Raw genomic sequence first — 20,345 nt, forward strand, 5'->3', positions numbered from 1 at the left:
AGAAGGATATTACTTTTATCGCTTAATTTGGTTGTCGACCATCACACCGTGATTTCGATCAGTCAGCAGTTAAACAAAATGAGATTACCCACCAGCAAAATCACGACAACTATTGTATCCCATTGACTATAATGGTATGATAGGTTGCTAAAAGTTTTCTAGTGACAGATTCGTATAGTTATATTAACAAACTATAAGAAAATATATTTAAGAGTTTGTTAATGTAATTACTTATTAATATATTTTTCTATTTATTAGTATAGAAGCTTACCCCTATTAGAATCTAAAATACAAACTAATTAATATATTTATAAATATAGTTTATTGTTTTATTAATTATATAAACAACTTATTAAATAAATAAATCAGTTAAAAATATTAGTGCAAAAGCAGAACCTGTGTAAAAGATGTAAAATGATGTGAATGAGGGGTTATGTGAACATCATCTTGTTGGCCGCTTTAAAAAAATAAAATGTGAACATCATTTTAGTTCTGGTTGTTATGTGCTAGATAGGGTATGATAAATCAGTCTTATGTCAACTTTAGCTTTGACCATTTAAAATAAAAATTTTACAGAACAAGAAAATAGCATTAATATCACTCAGATCAGGATATAACTTATAAATATATGATCCATATACACCTCAAGAACAAATATTACACGTGCAAAACCAAACAAACATTATTGTCCTTCAAAACAACATGCTTGCAACCAGTTTTAGCTGCTTATTCAAAAATCAAATTTACAATTTGGAATCAAATAAATAATGATAGGAAATGACTTCTCGTCGTCTCGCCTTTTCAGTTAGGGAGTGTGCAATCACGTCTGATCTCACCCTGGTTACCAGTCAACACCCCAACTCGCCCGAGCTTGGTAATCGCGGTCACGAAAGCTTGGTTAAAGGCTGTGTTACTAGACGCAAATAGGTTGACCGTTGGCTTTGACCTGTTGTCAGTGAACAAGATTTGGTCAGAGACAAACAAGCCCTTTCCTTGTTGAAGGTTTTTAAAATATGCATTGTCAAATGTTTGAGGGGTGGTGGGGTCCATGTTAATCGCGATCCGGGGGTCCACGTTTACGGACACATTTGCCTTAGCTGAAGAGCGTATTGGCGGTTCAGGGTCGGGTCTATTCCATTCTTTGAATAAATACGTGACGAGAATTTGCCGCAATGAGAGAACCCAAGCGTATGTGCACCTATGTACAAGAGACAATTAAAGACATTTTTTTGAAGTATTAAATGAATAAATCTCCTAAAATATAGGCCGCATATGTTATATACCTGAAAGTGCAATCATATCAGTTTGAGATAAGCCATGCTTTGCAAACATGTTATTAAGTTGGTCTAACTTAAAATCTGGGTGTGGAAGATTATTCTGCACACTTGCCTTTGTAGAAATTCTCCCATCTCTTCTTCCCAACTCTACACTGTATGATGGTCCACCTGACTGTTTATTTAAACATATAAATAAGTAAATTAATATAAGTATATAACCAAAACAATGCTATTAATTATTAAAAAAAAGAAAGAAAGAAATTCTTGTATTTCTATCTTGCTAATAGACAAGCCGAGCCTAGGCTAGTTTATGTTAACAAGTTGAAATGTCGAGCTACAAAGCTCTTACAAAACTCACAGCCAGTTTTTTTAATTTTTGTACTTTTTACACATGTTGATATGCATAAAAATAAATTGTGGGTTTAAAATTTTTGTTGTAGTTTATATAAATTAAAATTTTGGCTTTAGTTTAAATGAGCAAACCAACAAGGCAGCTGCTTGTCTTGGCTCAGGCTCGAGTTGTTTACAAATGAGCTGATTTCAAGCAAGCTTTAATCATGTTTCGAACAGTGAGATTTTAAGCTACTTAATTATTTCTATATATTGATCACAATTTTTGGAGGCTCAAACCACCAACTTAATTTTCTAGCAAAGCTATTTCTATATATCTATAACAATTTTATGAGACCTAATGAAGTAATAAGGGTGTATATTTGATTTCATATTAAAACGAAAATAAGTGATTGCTCATACCAAACCAATGACATCTCTAGTGGCAAGAGCCAATATATCTGCACAAGAAACTTTATTCCAGCAACTTGGATTGCTATCGAGGGCGGCTTTTGCTTTGATGACGGTGTCAAATCCGTCTCCAGCTAGTGATATGTCGTCAGGATGGTCCTTCTCGGCGTTTGCATTTGCAAGAAGAACCGAAACATCACATCCCTATATATATATATAAGCATAACATATAATTATAATTAGTATACAATAATTTACTTGCAAATCAAATGTAGAAATGGATGCATATTGGGAAATGAGAGGCACCCGAACAAAACAGTCATGGAAGAAGAGGCGGAGAGTGCCTGGAACCGTGACGAAAGTCTGCTGGAATTTCTTCGTCACGGCTGCTTTGACAATCGATTCGACATTTGGGCAAATCTTTTGATAGAAATTTAGTTTAAGTTGAGCATATGATGAAGAAATAAACAAAGAGAGGAACAAGAAACATAGCATTTGCTTCTTCATCTTGATTTCTTGTTTTAATTGTTATAAGATTGAGGGTGATGGAGATGCTTATATAGATACAGTTATAAAAATTATATATATAATTACAATATGTTCATTGACTTGTACCAATGAGTATGTGCATTTTTCTTCATTGCCTCATTCAACAATGGCAAAAGTTTATCCAATTATGATTTAAATTTTCTTTTTTAGAATGGCAAATTGTGATTTATTTAGTAATTGTTTTTAGTCAAACAGAATCTGTACATATACTTGGGTCAGGTAGAGTATTTAATGCAGATATCTTTTGTAGTTAGCTTAAAAATCTATGGATTCAAAGTGGTTTTATTTTGTAACTGGCAGTCATGTATCTACAATTTGTTCAACATATATAGTTATTTTTATAAAGTATACATTTTTTAAAAAAAAATTAGCAGCCATTTAGGGTATTTAAATGGATTTTTTTGGATTTCTTGAAAATATATGTTCTTGTTGCCATATATTGAAATTTGAAACAGATTCTGTAGAATTTATACAGGTTATAGAAAACTTTTTTTAGACGATGACTTTCTTGTGTGTTAGGTCACCGCACTTCAAATTTGAAAAGCCCTATTGTTTCTATTTTGACAGACTAAATTGTTTTAATCAGGCAGACGTTGGTTTGATGTGAACCACATGATGGCTTAAATGTTTATGAAAAGGTGGGTATACATCAAAGTGTTAAAAAAGCATTTTACTTTGTATTAGTGTTTTTTAATATAGTTTTAAAACTGGGATGGTTGTCATGAAAGTGAAAGAGTGGACCTTGCTTGGATAGCTGGACATTGATTTATAATTAACTCACGGGAACCGAATTTATATTTAAATTTTAAGTTTAGTTATGTGCAATTTGCTACATATTATCATTACTTAAAAATAGTTGTTGGAAGCATTTTGTGGAATAATAATATAGTATTACACAAATAAAATTCAAACAAGAATATATTGAGAACAAAAGGTAATCGATCATTAAGGCTAATCAATGTTGAAAAAAATAGTAACAAAGCTCGTATGCCCCTAACTAAAATTTAAAGAAGAGAATTGCAAAGATTTATGTATAAAATTTACAAAATTTATTCCTAAATATGAAAATTTACAGTTTTGATCTTCACTGTTTACTCGTAAGTAACACGTAGTAGAATTATATGTTGGATTTTGAAGTTAAATCTTTTATAATAACTAATTAACCCCATCATCTCATTTTAATTCTCCGGCCATCACCAACACCTCGTCTAAGCTCTTTAGCGACAACAAACACCTCTAATCAACTCTACATGGCCACATTCTCGGGTCATTCTCATAGGAAACTTGAAACTCGACTCTATATTGAAATTTGCTGGGTGTGTTTCAATAATATCCGGTAGATCTAAACAAAGATATAGAGATCTTAGAGAAGATTAAGCCTATCTTTTTGACTTAAAACCAATGTGACTTAACCATCCTCTAATTCAAATAATATTAGAAACTTAATTGTGGATGGTACTCTCCAATGATTTGTATTACCTTGAGTACTAGTGGATTGGTACTCCTTGATCATTTTGGATCTTCTATGCAAATAGAAATGTTTATACATTAGTTAGAGCATTCACAGCATGTCTTTGATATTTATATATGAGTAAGTTATTTATATTGTATAGAGTGGTTGTAAATGGTTGTAAGTGGAGGAAAAGAAAATGTTATTATTCATGAGTAAATTTGAAAAAAGACTGTTTATACTCTATATTTTTTTAATATTTACTGAAAATGGTTGTGAGTGATTAGATAAGAAAGAAAAGGTAATAATAAAGGTATTATATATTAAAAAGTATTATTAAATTGAAAATGTAATAATTTTTAGTGTAATTATAGAGAGTAGAGATAGAGGACGTGTCGGGAATGCACTTAAGCGAGTTAAATAACTGTTAGGGTTTAGATAGTTGATCTCGCAGCAGTGTGTTATTAGTGACTCTTTGTTTGTACCATTGTTAAAAAGCAAATTAATTATGTAATTTGAGTTTCAGTTATAAAACTTTTTGTAACGGCAAATTTCTAATCTATGCCGCCTTGGGACTTGAACCCAAGTAAGGGCAAAGCTTGCAATGAAAATTTATGTGTTTTCGTCCGAACATTTTCATACATTGTATAAATTTACCCGTTTTTGTCCATTATTTTGAGCGCGTCCACCCCGAGACTTTATTTATACATATTGAGTCCAGTTACCCTTGGCGTTTTTTTTCAAGCTTCGCCATTGAACTTTTGCGTTATCGTCACTGAACGCAAACCTCCCCTTATCGTCACTGAACTTTTGCATTTTCTTCCAAGCTTCGCCACTGAACACAAACCTCCCCTTATCTTCAGTTGAAAATTCTAATTTATGAAACTTTTGTGTTAATCACGTGTAAAACAGTTTATTTGTTTTTATCTTTGTGACTTTGTGATCCGTGACTCAACGCATATTTCTTGGATAGAGCATAAACAAAAAAAATCTTAATATTAAGATTAGTTATTAATATGAAGTTGATAACTTGCCGCGAATTTTAAATGAAAATAACGGACAGGTGTTCCAATTGTTTATTCAATTCCAAAACCACCAAATTAATAATTAGTATGAACATTAAAAATTTAAAAGTAGTAGCAACCGTTCATAGGAGGGATTGAGTATAGAAATGGGTTATTAAATAAAAAGAAATTTAATTGCTAACGGGACAAAACTAATTATTGATACATAAACTAAATATAATTACTTCAACTTAAATATAATATATGATAGATTAGTTGAAACACAAAAGACGATTTGACAATTTCTTTTATAGTTTTCTATTTAACATTAATTATATGTTAGTTAGTATGGGCTTGCAACTTATTTGGGCTTGATATAGTATGGGTTGTAGTCTTGTAGATAAAGGTCTCTCTCACATTGTAGATCTGTCAATTTGATGAACCATATCATTTACTTGAAACATTGAACGTATACTTAGCTCTATGAATGATTATATGAACTCAATGTTCAAATAGAACTAAATTTTGAGAATAACAATCCAACAACTGCATTTGCCCATATAAAGACAAAAGTGGTGGTGAAATAGATAGATAACGGCGTGGACCCCCAAATCGTACCCACAAATATCTCCTGGATAGTGACATAGAATGGTCCCCCCGAGTGACCATTGACAGTATAGTACATGTAAATGCGATTCAAGACAAAAGTTTGCTCTATGAGAGATTTTATATATGAATTCAATGATCAAATAGAAGTAAACTATGATTCAAAACAAAAACTTTGCTTGTGATTGTTCACATAAAGAATCAAAAGAATGAATTCAATGTAAGTTTTCTCAATCCATCATCTAGTACAAGATTCCAACATAGTTTTTTTTTTTTTTTTTTTTTTTTGCATATATATGAATTCAATGATCATAGATCATAACAACTGGCATGAAAACAAGAGGAGTTTACTCAATAAAAGATGTTTAAATTATGCATTCTTTTTTTATACCAATCTCTCATTGATTATATTGTTTCAGTAACTTCATCATGCTAGCATAACAAGTACATAGTATACACAAAACATATAAAAAAAGAAAACGATTTATCATTCATAATGGATTTATGGACTATTCATCATATTCCACAATCCACACATCTTGATACCATAAAGTACTTGTGGCGTTTTTATATATTAATTAATAAAATAGTATCAATAGCAATTTATATATACCATCGGTTTTTAAGCCCAAACCAGTTTCATAATCAAATCGATATCAACCCAGCGTTTCATAATCAACCGGTTCATATGTTCACCTTTGGGTTTGAGTCCAGCCTAGAGGTGCATAAATCGGGTTTTTCTAATACCCGGTTCCGGATATGAAACTATGTTCGGGTATGAACGGGTATTGGGAAATCAGGTATTGGCAATACCCGGGTCGGGTTCGAGTCCTTGTATTGTCTACAACCTATGCACCGGGTTCGGGTCGGGTATAGAATCGGGAATTTGAATACCCTATTTCCGCACAATTCAGGTTTTTTCAAGTATTTTTCGGATATATAATGAGTTATCTACACTTTTTTAGGGTATTTTTGTGGTAATTTTCAGATATTTTTTGTATAATTTTGAGTATAGATCAATATTTGAAATACCCGGTCTCGGGTATTGGAAAACCCCGGCCCCAGGTATGGAACCGGTTCCGGTTTTCGGGTATTACCGGGTACAAATCAGGCCCGGTTCCAAGTACGGGTTTTGGTACTGAAATGCATACCCTATCCGTACCCTACAGATAGGGACGGGTAGAAAAAACCTTGGTATTAAAAAAAATAGTTTCAGATTTTTTTTTCAGGTCCGACTTTAGATTCGGATTGTTTTTACCTCTAGTTCAACCTACATGGCCTTTTATTTACTTTTTTGGGTCTGGCCCATAAGCCCATCCGAAAAAAAAAGGTTGTATTTCTCTGGCATCTAGGTTTACTTAGGGATGAGCAAAAATGGGTCCGGTACCGACACTGAAATCAGTACCGATTTGGTACCACCGGTAACGAATCAGTACCAAGGTTTTGAGTTTTCGGGGCCGGTACGGTACCGGTATTTCCCGAATTTTACCTTAAATACCGGTACCGTATTGGTACCGGTACTGAACCGAACATTTCGGTACCGGTACCAAAAATTTGCGATTTTCGGGATCGGGATTTTCGATACCGGTACCGGTATGGTACCGAGCTCATCCATAGTTTACTTCATATCTCCTTTGCTGCTAACCAAAAAAATAGCCGCTGCCATATTTGATGCTTGCTAATCGACTACAGTTGGTAGCTTTGTTTATTTTGTGATTTTGAGGTCGTTTGGTTGATTTGTTCAAGAAAAAAATATAGAATTTGTTGTTAGTTGCCTGTAACCTAGAAGTTGATTAGACGAATTTTATGTTAGTCATTATTTTACCACCAACAAATTGTTAATAGATTAAGTTGCTCAAATTTTGAAATACATTATGTGATTTTGGGTTGGTTGTGAAGTGTTAGTATAAAATACAAACAGTCTAATGTGAGAAACATATTGTAGAGTAATTTTATTAGTTTAAAAAATGTTGAGAATTATAAGGTGTAATGGTTTTTATTAATCTCAGCTATCATTTTTTGGTTGTGGCCGATCTTGACTAACGAATTGGCTATTAACGGTCCCAACTTTTAACAGGTCTGTGTCTGTTCTTAATAGTCCACGCCTAACAGAATCCTAACGGCATTAGTTGCAGGTCACCGGAAAAATGTTTCCGGAAACTCATATTTCTTTTTCCAAAAAACTTAACATTTTCATCCCAAACATCTTTGTAATCTTAGCTCGAACCTTTAGGAACCTTTTTCTATTAAAAACACCAATTATTGAGGTCGCCAGAACGTTAGAATCATTATCGAAATCGATTGGTGGTACTCAAATGATGATGGTTGGTTGGTCGTGAGTCAGCTGGTGGTGTTCAAATGTGAATTTTCCCGTCAAAATCGTTTTTCCGACGACTTGCAAGTAATAGCCTTAAGATTCTTTTAGTCACGGACCGTTAGAAACAAATACATTAAAAGTTAGGACCGTCAACAGCCAATTCCTTATATGGGACCGGCAACGAACCAAAAATGATGGTTAAATTAATGCAAATTATAATTACTATAGTTATTATGTGTATTTAGTAGCTTCATTTTATCTATGCCTTTCAAAAAAAAAAAGAAGCAGCTAGTTTTAATATTTTTAAATAAAATATTAATACTTTTTCTCAAAAGAGTGTTGAGGGGAAAAATATTAACCAAAATAGTGTCCTCTCAAAAGTATTTACCAAATTAGTGTTTTTAAATAAAAACTTGATATTCTCACTCCTAATATCTTAAAATGACATTTAACTTTATTAAAACAAACTAGTTTTAATACTTTTAAATAAAATATTAAATAATCTGTATCTTTTTCTTTTATTAAAAAACATGTTTTTTTTTTAAGTTTGCAGGTCTCACAATCTCGAATATTAGTTGTCATATTATATATTATTATTAGTATCAAAGACTATCAAAATTAGAAATTCACATAACAAGGTAAAAAAAATAATAAATATATTTGTATACAATTAGGGATCAGATCAGTACAATACCGGTATTGAAAATATCAATATGAAATTTGAACAAAACTTGGTAAAGAATACCATAACGAATTTATTGGTTCGGTATTTTCTTCTCATATTATCTCTTTAACCAATATAAGTTGAAAAGTCAAGCTTGAACTCTACATGCTGAAAGCTTAAGATAGCTCATTAATATTTTTTGCAAGAATTATATATAAAACTTATATAAAGAACAAAAAAAAAAGATAACTTGACTTTGTTTGACATTTTTATTTTATTTGGTATTAAGAGTTGTATTAATTCGACGTAGTTTACATCTTTATTTTGTTTATATTTGATATTGAGATCGATAGCGGCCTAGCGGGTCAAGTTTTGATGTTCGGTTAGTCTTTTATGTTTTCTATTTTTTTTTTAAATTATATTGGTTGATTCTTATAGTTGACATGGATTATTAAAATTAAAAAAAATAAAAATAAAGAGTTATAATCACTTGGTAGGAAAAAAAAACAAAAAAAGAAAAAACTTATAATGGATACGTTAATGAGAGCGGCTTCAAAATTAAAAAAAGAAAAGAATACAACACTAATAAAATTAATTAATGTGTATATATAAAAAGAAAAATAAATACAAAAATAAATAAAAACACTATATTGGTAAATACTTATTAGGAAACACCATTATAGTAAATAGTTTTTCCACCAACACTAGTTTGGAAAAAAAACTCTTCATTTTAGCTATACCGGATTCCAAGAAAGTCTATCTACATGCATACTATTATATAAAATGCTTTTAACTATTAAGGTTTGTTGTATAAAGAGTTTCAAATAACTTTTCTATGCGAGCCTTTCTAAGGGCATGCTCTTAGTTGAACCAATCTAATTAAGCGCATTAAATATATTTCGTTGAGAGAATATAAATATCTTTTTTTTTTTGTTTTTGTGTGTTTTTTTTCACTTACAACTTTCAAATTTTTAACTTTCAGTTGATTAATTGATTTGGCATCTCTCATAATTATTTTATCAACAAAGGATGGTGTTCTTGAAGAAAGGGTTTGAACATTTTAATATTAATTTGGAAGAGTTAAAAAGCCCCCAATAGTATTGGCTGCAAAATTGTCAGAACTTGTGGATTTGGATAGGTGTATGAAAAAGAAGTCTATTACTATAAGGGACGAAACTTGATTGCTCCTAAGCATTTTTCCCATCTCTCATCTCAGATTTTGTGATGAGAATGACGAGAAGATCCTTGTGTACGAGCATGCGTATAAAAGCTACTTGTATGAGACTTTACACACATGACCGCGGATAACAAATGCTACAATGTGTCCACACAGACAAAAAGGATAATGGAGCTACATTGATAATCCCGATATGGTTCGACGCACACGAAGATGATAATTTAGCAATTTAGCTTATCATCGTTTGGAAGTGCATTCTCGTGTTCCGTTTTTTGGGGCAGAGATTTGTTATTTTCAACTTGTTGACGGTGAGCTCCGCTCACATTGGGTATGGTCTTGGAGACGAGTTGACTTACCCGTACTCATAGAGGAACTAGAATGATAACCAACCTGCGTAACGACCGACACCACGTATTTGGCTTTTTTTCATCATCAAGGTGAAGGTTCCCGTTTCTTCTCCTGTTACTCCTTGGAACAAGAGCCTTCTATATATCCGACAGTGTCTCTCGTGGTTATTGTAAATGATCTAGCAGACAAAAAAATATACCACGATCTTGCAATGATAACTCCTATTATTCACGAATTTCAACGATGATTAAGTTGTATCTTGCTTTCTACCAAGATGACCAGTGGCAAGTTCTTAGTGAAGTAATACCTAAGTTCCCCACATTTCCTAGTCGTTTTAGGGCGGCAAGTTTAAATACAAAAGATGATGATGGCTTTCAGTTAATGTTATGTTTCAAATAACTCCATCCGCAGAACCTTTTGATCAGAGATCGTGAAAGATATGTTTTGAATGTTTCTTGATGCTTTAATTGTTTGGTTTTATGGCTCGTTTCTATCTTTTGGTTTAGGGTTTAAAGTATGATTTTCTTTGTTTGGTTTTATAGAAGGTTTCTATCTACTGATTTAGTGCGGTTTTATTTAAAAAAAAAGCCAGAATTGTGAGGTGGTTCCAATTGGATTTTTCTTTGCTATGTGTGCTTTTATGGGTCTTTCGTGGTTATGCCTAGATGTATGGCTATCCAAATTGCTCTATGCTTGCTCAAAAATTGCTTGGAATATGCTCGCTTGTTTTTTGCTTGTTTGTAAACGAGTCGCTTCGCTCAGCTTGATTTATAAACGAGCCAAGTAACAAACAAAGGTTTGCTCGGTTCAGTTTGGCTTGAATATTTTTAATTTTGTATATATATAATTGTATATGCATATAAAGTTATATAAAGAATTATTTTTTAATTATTAATGGTTTTATATACATTAGAACTTCAATTCTATAAACATTTGCAAGCTACTATTATTAGTTTTTCTAAAAGCTACTAATTTATCTTCGCATATACATTATATTCAACTAATTTGTTTCTTAAAATTTAAAGGGTGAAAAAGAATAAAGTAATGCTCAGAAACTCACTCGATACCATTAAAAAAATGCTTACAAAATGTTCGGGTTGACTTTGAGCTGATCAGCTCAGTTTAATTTGTAAACGAGTCAAACAACAAGCAAACCTTCACTCGATACGACTTTGCTCGTGAACAGCCCTGTCCACATGGGCTGTTTGGGATTCCCCACATTTAATAATTTGATCGCTTGGTGTAAAGTATAATAGTAATAACAAATCACCGTCTTCAATAGGAGAGCATTTTATAATTTTACTAGATTTTATCCCCCGTGTTACGGGGTTGTTTTACATTATTCTTTTTTAATATTATATGTATATTTAGATTTTAATTTTATTTATCGTAAGAAAGTTAATAATTAATCTACTTGAGATTTGATGATAAAATGGTTTCACAAATAAATGATATGTTATAATCCGGCTTAAAAGCTATCTGAGTTTGGTGATACCCATTACCCGCTTATTTTCTTTATTATAAAATTGTTTCTTAATTATAAATAATATCCTTTTGTTAAATAAAATAGAATATTAATTTTTAGTAGATCCTTATTTTATAGGATTTTCATATCAAATATTTTATGAGATTAATTTTTAATAGATATAATGAGATGTTATAACCCGTTTAAGAGCTATCTGGATTTGGTGAGACCTTCACCCGTGAATTCGGGTCAAATACGTGAGAAACCTTCATTTACAAATAAAGCAATCTGATGACTTAAGAGAATTGTTGTTTTACATTTTTCGTTTTTTAATATTTATTTTTAGGATTTTAATTTCCTTTATTGTAAGAAAGTTAATAATATACTTAGGGTTTGATGATAAAAAGGTTTCATAAATAAATGATATGTTATAACCCGTTTAAAAGCTATTTGGATTTGCTGACCTACGACCCACTTATGTTTTTTACTATAAAATTGTTTATTAATTATAAACAATATCTTTTTTTTTAAATTGGATATTAAATTTTAGTATATCCCTATTTTATAGGATTTTCATATTAAATAATTGGTAAGATTAATTTTTAATTTAATGAGATGTTATAACCCGTTTAAGAGCTATCTGGTTTTGGTAAGACCCATACCCATGAATTTGGGTTAAATCAATGAGAGGCCTCCATTTAAAAATTAAACAATCTGGTGGCTTCCATAAAAGGAGGGAGCGACCACATCGCGACAAGTAGGATTTTAGGGTTTTTGTTTATATATATTATAGATTTGTGGTTATGTCACATCTTGGCACACTAAATGGCTGCAATTGATACTCCCCACCCTAAAGATTTTTTTAAGGGGCATTTACATGTATCCCCTTTCTAATTTCTCTTATTACATATTTTCCCAATGCTAAACCTTTAATTACATATCCCCCCCCCCCCAAATCATATATATTACATATCTCCCAATTTCATTCAAAATAGCTTACTAAATGACCATTTTACCCTTAATGAACTAATTTACATATATCCTCTTTTTAATAGTACCAATAACAATTACATATATCCAAATTTAAACCCAAACCGGGTCGGTTTTAAGACAAACATATGCAGATTATAACAAGACCAATTAGTGCTTGCAGTCTCCATAAAAAATCATCAAGAAAAGTAGACATCCTAGACAAAAAATCAACAGAAAAAGAAACCCGACATATGGACGTTACTGCGATCCAACGCCGAAAGAATGGAAGTTGCCGATGTTTGTAAGTTAATGAGGGGTGGAACGACGGATGAATGGAAGCCGATGCCGTGTTTTTGTCAGATGTTTAGTTTTTTCACTAGAGTATTGTGATTTAAAAGGTAAAAGGGTAACTGCATATAAGAAGGGGAAATATGTAAATAAATGTTTAGCTTTGGGGATATATATAATAATGGCAGTTAGGAAGGGGATATATGTAAAAATTCCTTTTTAATGGCGATATACAAAGGTGTACGAATTGGATTTTTCAAATACCTGGTTCTGGGTATGGAACTGGATTCGGGTATGACTGAGTATTGAAAAATCGGATATTAATTGGTAATACCCGGGTCGGGTTCGGGTTCGGGTATTGACTCTAAAAACCATACCCTATGTATCGGGTTGGGGTTCGGGTATAGAGCCAGGTATTCTAAAACCGGATATTTGAATACCCGATTTCCAGGTATAGAAAAACATTCGGGTTTTTTTTGGTATTTTTCGGATTTATATTGGAATTTTAAGGAGTTGCATTTTTAGGGGTACTTTTTGGGTATTTTTCATGTATTTTTCGAGTGTAGACTGGGTATTTAAAAAACCCGGTTTCGGGTATTGAAAAAACCCGGTTCCGGTTATTGAACCGGTTCCGATTTTCGGGTATTGCCAGGTACAAATCAGGTCCGGTTCGGATACGGGTTTTGGTACTGAAATGCATCCCTATCCGTATCCTACAGATATGGTCGAGTACGGGTTCAGGTATTAAAAACCCGGGTATAAAAGAAAGCGGTTCCAAGTTTTTTTATGTCCCGTTTCGAGTTCGGATTTCCTGTGCACCTCTAGCGGTATATGCTCACAACAAATCGAACCATCAAAACATTCTAAGATTTAAAAAGTTTTTCATACTTTTAATTTTAATAATGTATTTTAAACTAGTCTTTAAAATACTTGCATCTACCATTTAATTAATTAATAATTCCTAATAATCAAAGCTTAAAATATAAATTTCATTTGTAACTTAGGTGCAGGCTTTATAAACTAGTTAGGCGTTACATAGACGTGTTATATATGAATGTGGTTAAAGGGATATTTTGCTCTTTATTTTTTTTTGAAAACCGAAAGATTTTATAAAAAACGACGGCCATGGACTAGCAAAAGCTAAGAGAGGAAAAAACGATACAAACACAATCATCAAATATGAATTTACACCCGTTTTCTCTTTTCAAAATTTTAAACTTGAACCTATTCTTCAACTATAAAAACCCCGATGCCTTTAGGTTTTGCAGTTTTTGCTATCATTGTTTCTTAATGTTAACTCTTTAACATATATTACCCGTATAGTTTTACATTCCATCTCCTTCTAAATAAAAGTATAATATTACCACAGATTATATATTTGTGCCAAATTTTATTTTAATTAAAAAAAATATAACGTTGTTTCTTTGAACGTAGCGAGGATCATATTAGTTGTTTCTCTTAAGATTGGTTTGGGTGGATTCTTGTAAACGCTAATGCTTTTGCGTGGAGTAAAGCTTAGCGGCCCGCTACCTAGTTGTAAGACAATGTTCAGAAGTTGACTTGTCGATTGGTGGCGCAGCAGTGGTAGCGGACCGCTACCAAAGGATTAACGATCCACTATGCAAAACCTGTTTAGGCATATACAAATACATCTTAAATATATATAAACGAAACCTTTAAAAGTTCTCTGGTTGCTCCTGACATTCTATCAAGCCACCAGGTTGTTTTATTTGTAAATGCAGGTTTCTCATGCATTTGACCCGACTTCACGGGTATGGGTCTCACCAAACCCAGATATCCATTAATCGCGTTATAAGATCTCATTAAATTAAAAATTAATCTCACTAAATATTTGATATAAAAATCCAATAGAATAAAGATGTACTAAAAACTAATATCCAATTTAAAAAAAAAAATATTATTTATAATTAAGAAACCATTTTAAAGTAAAAAATAAGCGAGTCATGGGTCTCACTAAACTCAGATAGCTTTTAAACTGGGTTATAACATCTCATTTATTTGTGAAATCCTTTCATTATTAAACCCTAGGTATAACATTAACGTTCTTACAATAAATTAAATTAAAATCCAATATATATATATATATACATATTAAACGAATAATATAAAACAACCCCGTAATACGGCATAAAAACTAGTAAATATATATTTAAAAGAGGTATTGGTTATTCACACACCATTGACCTATCTACACACCCTTTAACGTGGGTTCTATACGATCGTAATCGTATGTAGGGTGTGTGGATAACCAAAGGGTGTACGAATAACATATCCCTTAAAAGAGGTAGCAGAGTGCAAGCTACTGCAATACGTAAGAATCTCGGGTTTCGATACCTGTAAGAATCCAATTTTTTTTTAACATAAAGAACTCGACTTGCAATAAGCTTACAGGGCTATGAAACCACCCATTAATAATAATATAACATAATTTTCTTGATTTTATATTAAACGTCTCTTTATTGCCAAGCGTTTTAAAACTTCAATGATTCGTCTTAAAACTAAAGTGAAATAAATTTGAATTTATTTTAAATAAAAAAGTAGCATTTATTATCCAAATATAATCAACATGTTTGTTCTTCAAACATGAAAAGTACTCGGAGTACTCGGAGAATACTCGAAGAGTATTCGGACATGTAAATATAAAGAAAATTTATTTTTGAATATTATATATATGTCAACCATCATAAGTTTTACTAATATTTATAACAAAACATGTGAATATCAATATAAATCACTGAAATAGATTTTGAAATAATAAATTATTCTAAAATTGTTAATTATTAATTAAAAAAATTATATTTGCTCTTTAATATAATAGAAATACGAATAATGTTTTATTTTTTTAAGTTAAATCGGCTCAAGTTCACCGACTAGAAGCGATTTTGACTGAGGTTGACCACATTTGATTGATTCCTAGTAACTAGACGGACTTAAAGAAACTCGCCTTGGCAACATACCTTGTAGCAAGTATTCGGGGAGTACTCGGCCTTGTAAACCTACTTTAATTACAACATCTGTTTAACACATAGAATAACAAAAAATACATATAATTTTTTTATATTTTGGGGGTGGCGGCGCAGTTACATCTAACTTTTTGGGGGTGGCAACACAGCTTCTTGTTCGCGTACCTGCATCTTTGTTGTAATTAGATCATTTTGTTTAGTATGGAAGAGGGTTGTTGAAATCGCATAAACCATGATATGCAAACATGGTGTTTAATTAGTTGCTTCAAGGTAAAATCTACATGTATAAGCTTGTAGAGATTCTCTCATCTCTCATACAGGGGCGGACCTACCCCTACGGTGCGGGGGTCGGTCGACCCTGCGAAAAAAAATAATTAGTGTTTTATAGTGTTGAAATTCTGACCGACCCCTGTAAAATTTTGACACCAATCCCTATAGGTTTTCATAATTTGATGGGTGACGAAAGAATAATGAAAGAAAGAAGGTAGCATGACCATTAAAAGTTTCTCACGGCCAGTGCGGCTGCCGTTTCACCACTCTTGCTGGTGATGTTGGTGTTGTTTGAATGATAGAGAACAGACCGTTCTGCTTACGGGTGCCTACCGCCCTATTTCTGTTTTACTTGAGCTTTTTAAATTTTAATTTGTGGACTTGTGACCCATTTTAAAAGGCTAAAAAATAACTTTGATCAATCAAAAGTGTTTTTTAGACTTTGTTTACCTTGTAACCTAAATAAAAAAACATATACAAATCTGAAACTATAGTTTAATATTGATTTATTCGATTTACTATTCAAGCATTTAAATTCTTTTGCTTTTTATCATTTACATTTTATTTAGTTTCACTTATCATCTTCTCTATTTCTTTTTTTTTTAACTTATTATTGTATATAAAACCTTAAAACAAATATTGATTGGTATAACTTTCATGCATAGAGTTAGCAACTAAAAATAGGTTAAGTGGTTGTATATCAAAAATATATATTTTATATATATTTGTGCTAATAGAAATTATATTTTATATGACTTAACCCAACCGAAACGGCTGCACCGGGCAAAAAAAATTAAATATCGATTTGACTTGACCTTAACGGCTGAACCGAAACGATTTTTTTATATATATTACTGAGTGGTGGCCAAAAAATTTTTTGACCCCTGTAAGAAAATTTTCTGGATCCGCCAATGCAATCTCATACCTAATTTCACCTCGCATGATGGCCCACCTTTTTACATATTATTAAAAAAGAAAAACAAATATGAGCATAGTAAAAGTATGAGTTAATATCATAAAAACAAACCAATTAACTTTTAGTATGTATAGATGTTATTGACTTGTTTTGAGTAATGCAAGTATGTGAAGTCAGTGACAAAAGTAGGTTACTAGCTAGCATAAACTTTGAAGTGGATCATATGCAAGCAAAATTCTAGTAACGCCCGCGAATACATCGCCATCGATGGTTCCTCGTTGAAAATAGGTGTGCTGGTATAATCCGTTGTTGGAGATCTAGACGAAATGGGGAGTAAGTAAAGAATTTGCAAAGCGGATTGCTGAAAAATTACTTTCACTAAATTAAAAAAACCATGTAAGATGATAAATTATTGTCGTTCGTCGTTTAAAAATTTTGATACTTCATACAATTATCACAAGTAGCAACCAAGGGTTTATGTTTTTCTTTGTAAGATAATAAAGGTTCTCTCATCTATTTCATTGTCTCGGATTTATGCATGGGCCATCTTATAGAGCAACCGTGGTGGTAGTTTGCGTGGCCTATCGCCATGTTTAGTCTGCTGCTCGATCACCAATGATTTTGCCGACCATGTAACTTTGTAACCTAAGAACCAAACCAACAAGTTAGTTAGTTAGTTAGTTAGTTAGCATAACAAGCAAGCATGCAGTATGATAAACGGTGAAAGGAGGGGGCTGTTACCGGCAGCAAGCGCTCGTGCAGCATATGCTTGCATACCTGGATCCTCTCTGAAGTCAACATCGGATTCTTCTTCAGTAGTAGGTAAAGCAGGCTCTGAAATTCAGATTAGAACCAATTATTAACAATAATTTCTTTTAACTATACCCAAGGACAAAGGACATGGAATTAGATAATATATGAAGTCCAAAAAACTTAAGAACTTTTAACGACCAACTATTTTTTTGAAACTTTTTTATATATTATTATTGTTAGAGAGTAGTTTTATCATATTTTTAACATAAATTTTAGATTACATATGTAAATCACAACTTAACGCATGTGTAAAGTTTATGTAATAACAAATTTACACATGTATAAAAAAACATAAATATATGTAAAAACTAATTTACCTTATTGTAATCGTAAATATAGATACAAAAAGTGATAAAACTACACTCAAATGATATTAACATACTAAAAATTTTATAAAAAAATGTTAGTTATTAATAGTTCCTTAAAGTTCTTAAATAATTCAAAGAGCACGGTTGTTACCTTCAACAGGAGCTCTTGCCCTTGCTCTTGCAATCGCTCTTGCGACCTCCGCTGCCTCTTCGTCATCCAAGGGATCATTACTAAAGGCTCTAAATCCTGAAGGGTTCAAACGGATGTTGTTACCTTCACCAGCAGCAGCGACTGTCACTTGAGCTGTAGCACATATTCGTTATTTTCATCGAAAAACCGACCAATTAATACCGGGGCATATATAAGTGACTGACCAAAACAATTCAAATATCAAAAAAATAAAACCACAAATCATCACTCCAGAATTCAATTCGTTGGTTGATTAACAAGACAAGAGGGAGGATTGAAATTGACAACCTAATTACCCTGAGTACACAAATCATCTATAGCGAAAGACAAGATCATGATACCAATTAGATTGAAGAAAGCAATATAATATATATATATATCAGTGCGTTCGTATCGTACCTTCGAATTCCATGTTCCGATTTAGGGTTTGTATCCGTATCGAGAAACTGCGAATGGTTATTTATATATATAGGTTGGTTTGGGTGTTCTTCAACTTTCACTCTAGAAATTACTTATTAAAGGTTCACTACTTTTCTTTTTTATTGCTATCTATCAACTTTCACTTTGTAACTAAATCTTTTGAATCTCTCTCTCTCTCTAACTGAAATGAAATGTTATGCAAATTGTCATTTCAATAATCCCATTGTAGTTCCCGCCTGTTTCGAATTTAGTGGAATCGATACAGACTATAACACCTCTTATCTATGATTGTTTCTCTTTCAGAAGACACAATCCGAATTTGATGGCAAACAGATTAAATCACAAGAATCCGGTTTAATATTTTTCTTTGTCCGGATTCCGTCCTAATGGACATATTATTATTATTATTATTATTATTATTATTATTATTATTTGTCCAAGACATTGTCCACCATCCCTTGAAGTAGACACATTTTTTAAACACCACAAAAGTCTTTTAGTATATTTTGTGATTTCCTACCATTGTGTAATTGAAAGGAGCAATAGACTTTGAAAATCCAAAAGGCTCTCGTCTATTTCATTGCCCTCGGGTGGTTTATCGGCCATCTTTTGGAGCATCCGCCTTCGGACTTTGCGTGGCCTATTGCCTCTACTTGTTTGCTCCTCGATCACCAATGTTGATGCCGACAATGTAACTTTGCAACCTAAGAACCAACCAACAAGTTAGTTAGTTAGTTATCATAGCCACCAACCATTATGATAAACGGTGAAAGGAGGAGTTGTTACCAGCAGCATGCTCGTGCAGGGCGTGCTTGCATATCCGGATCCTCTCTAAAGTCACAGAAATCAGTAAATAATTATAAGTAAATATATGTTGTTAAACAAAATCATGATAAACAGGGCTGTATCCGAGGATTTAAATACCTCGGCCGAGTCGGAAAAAAAAGGCCCATGGCCTTAACGAGCAACAGAATATATAAGCTAATTTTTTTAAACGAAGCTTAATGTTATAACAATAAACTTAGAAAAATATTTATTAAAATCAAATACTGTAATAATTAACGATTAACCAGTGATTCGTGAACCTCTCCTAAGTCCTAACATCGGAAAAAAAATAGCTTGGTCCTTAGTGGCTGGCTTAGTCAACCGTGGAGGAGCCTGGTGGTTAACAACAAACTAACAGTAGTGGTCGGCTGGGTTGGTCGTTGTCAGCATTCGCAAAGAAGGAAGGAACCAAAGAGAAATTTCAATTGACCGCTATTTCTTTTATTTTGCATCAGTTTTTATTTAATTTTTTTTAGTTTTTAGTTTTAGTTTGGGCCCAATAATTTAAACTTAATTAAATGGCTTATGGATAAAAAATAATTTCGGGCCCAATAATTATAAGATGATAAAGAGCAATTCATATTTTATAAGTTTTATATTTTTAAATGTATATATAAAAAATATAGATATAAAAAATTTTGGCTCCTAAAAATTACGTGCCCTGGCCGACGGTCCAATCGATGCCACCCTCCAGCCGGCCCTGATGATAAAACTTTATTAATAAATAAAAAATTAAGAGAATAATATACACCACCACCACC

The 20,345-nt window shown here is 32.3% G+C and overlaps 1 pseudogene across 1 annotated transcript; it reads right to left on the reverse strand.

The window, feature by feature from the left end:
* Positions 1–688: 688 nt before the first annotated feature.
* On the reverse strand, positions 689–2,554 carry LOC143630830 (peroxidase 16-like; annotated as a pseudogene). Its single transcript, XR_013153244.1, has 4 exons — positions 2,325–2,554; positions 2,031–2,222; positions 1,284–1,449; positions 689–1,198 (listed from the first exon to the last, which is right to left on the reverse strand). The product of XR_013153244.1 is annotated as a peroxidase 16-like (transcript).
* Positions 2,555–20,345: the final 17,791 nt, after the last annotated feature.

Source organism: Bidens hawaiensis, unplaced genomic scaffold (genome assembly GCF_021521415.1).
Source record: "Bidens hawaiensis isolate Kalapana, Puna unplaced genomic scaffold, B.hawaiensis_p1.1 tig00005851_1, whole genome shotgun sequence".
Lineage (NCBI taxonomy): Eukaryota > Viridiplantae > Streptophyta > Magnoliopsida > Asterales > Asteraceae > Bidens > Bidens hawaiensis.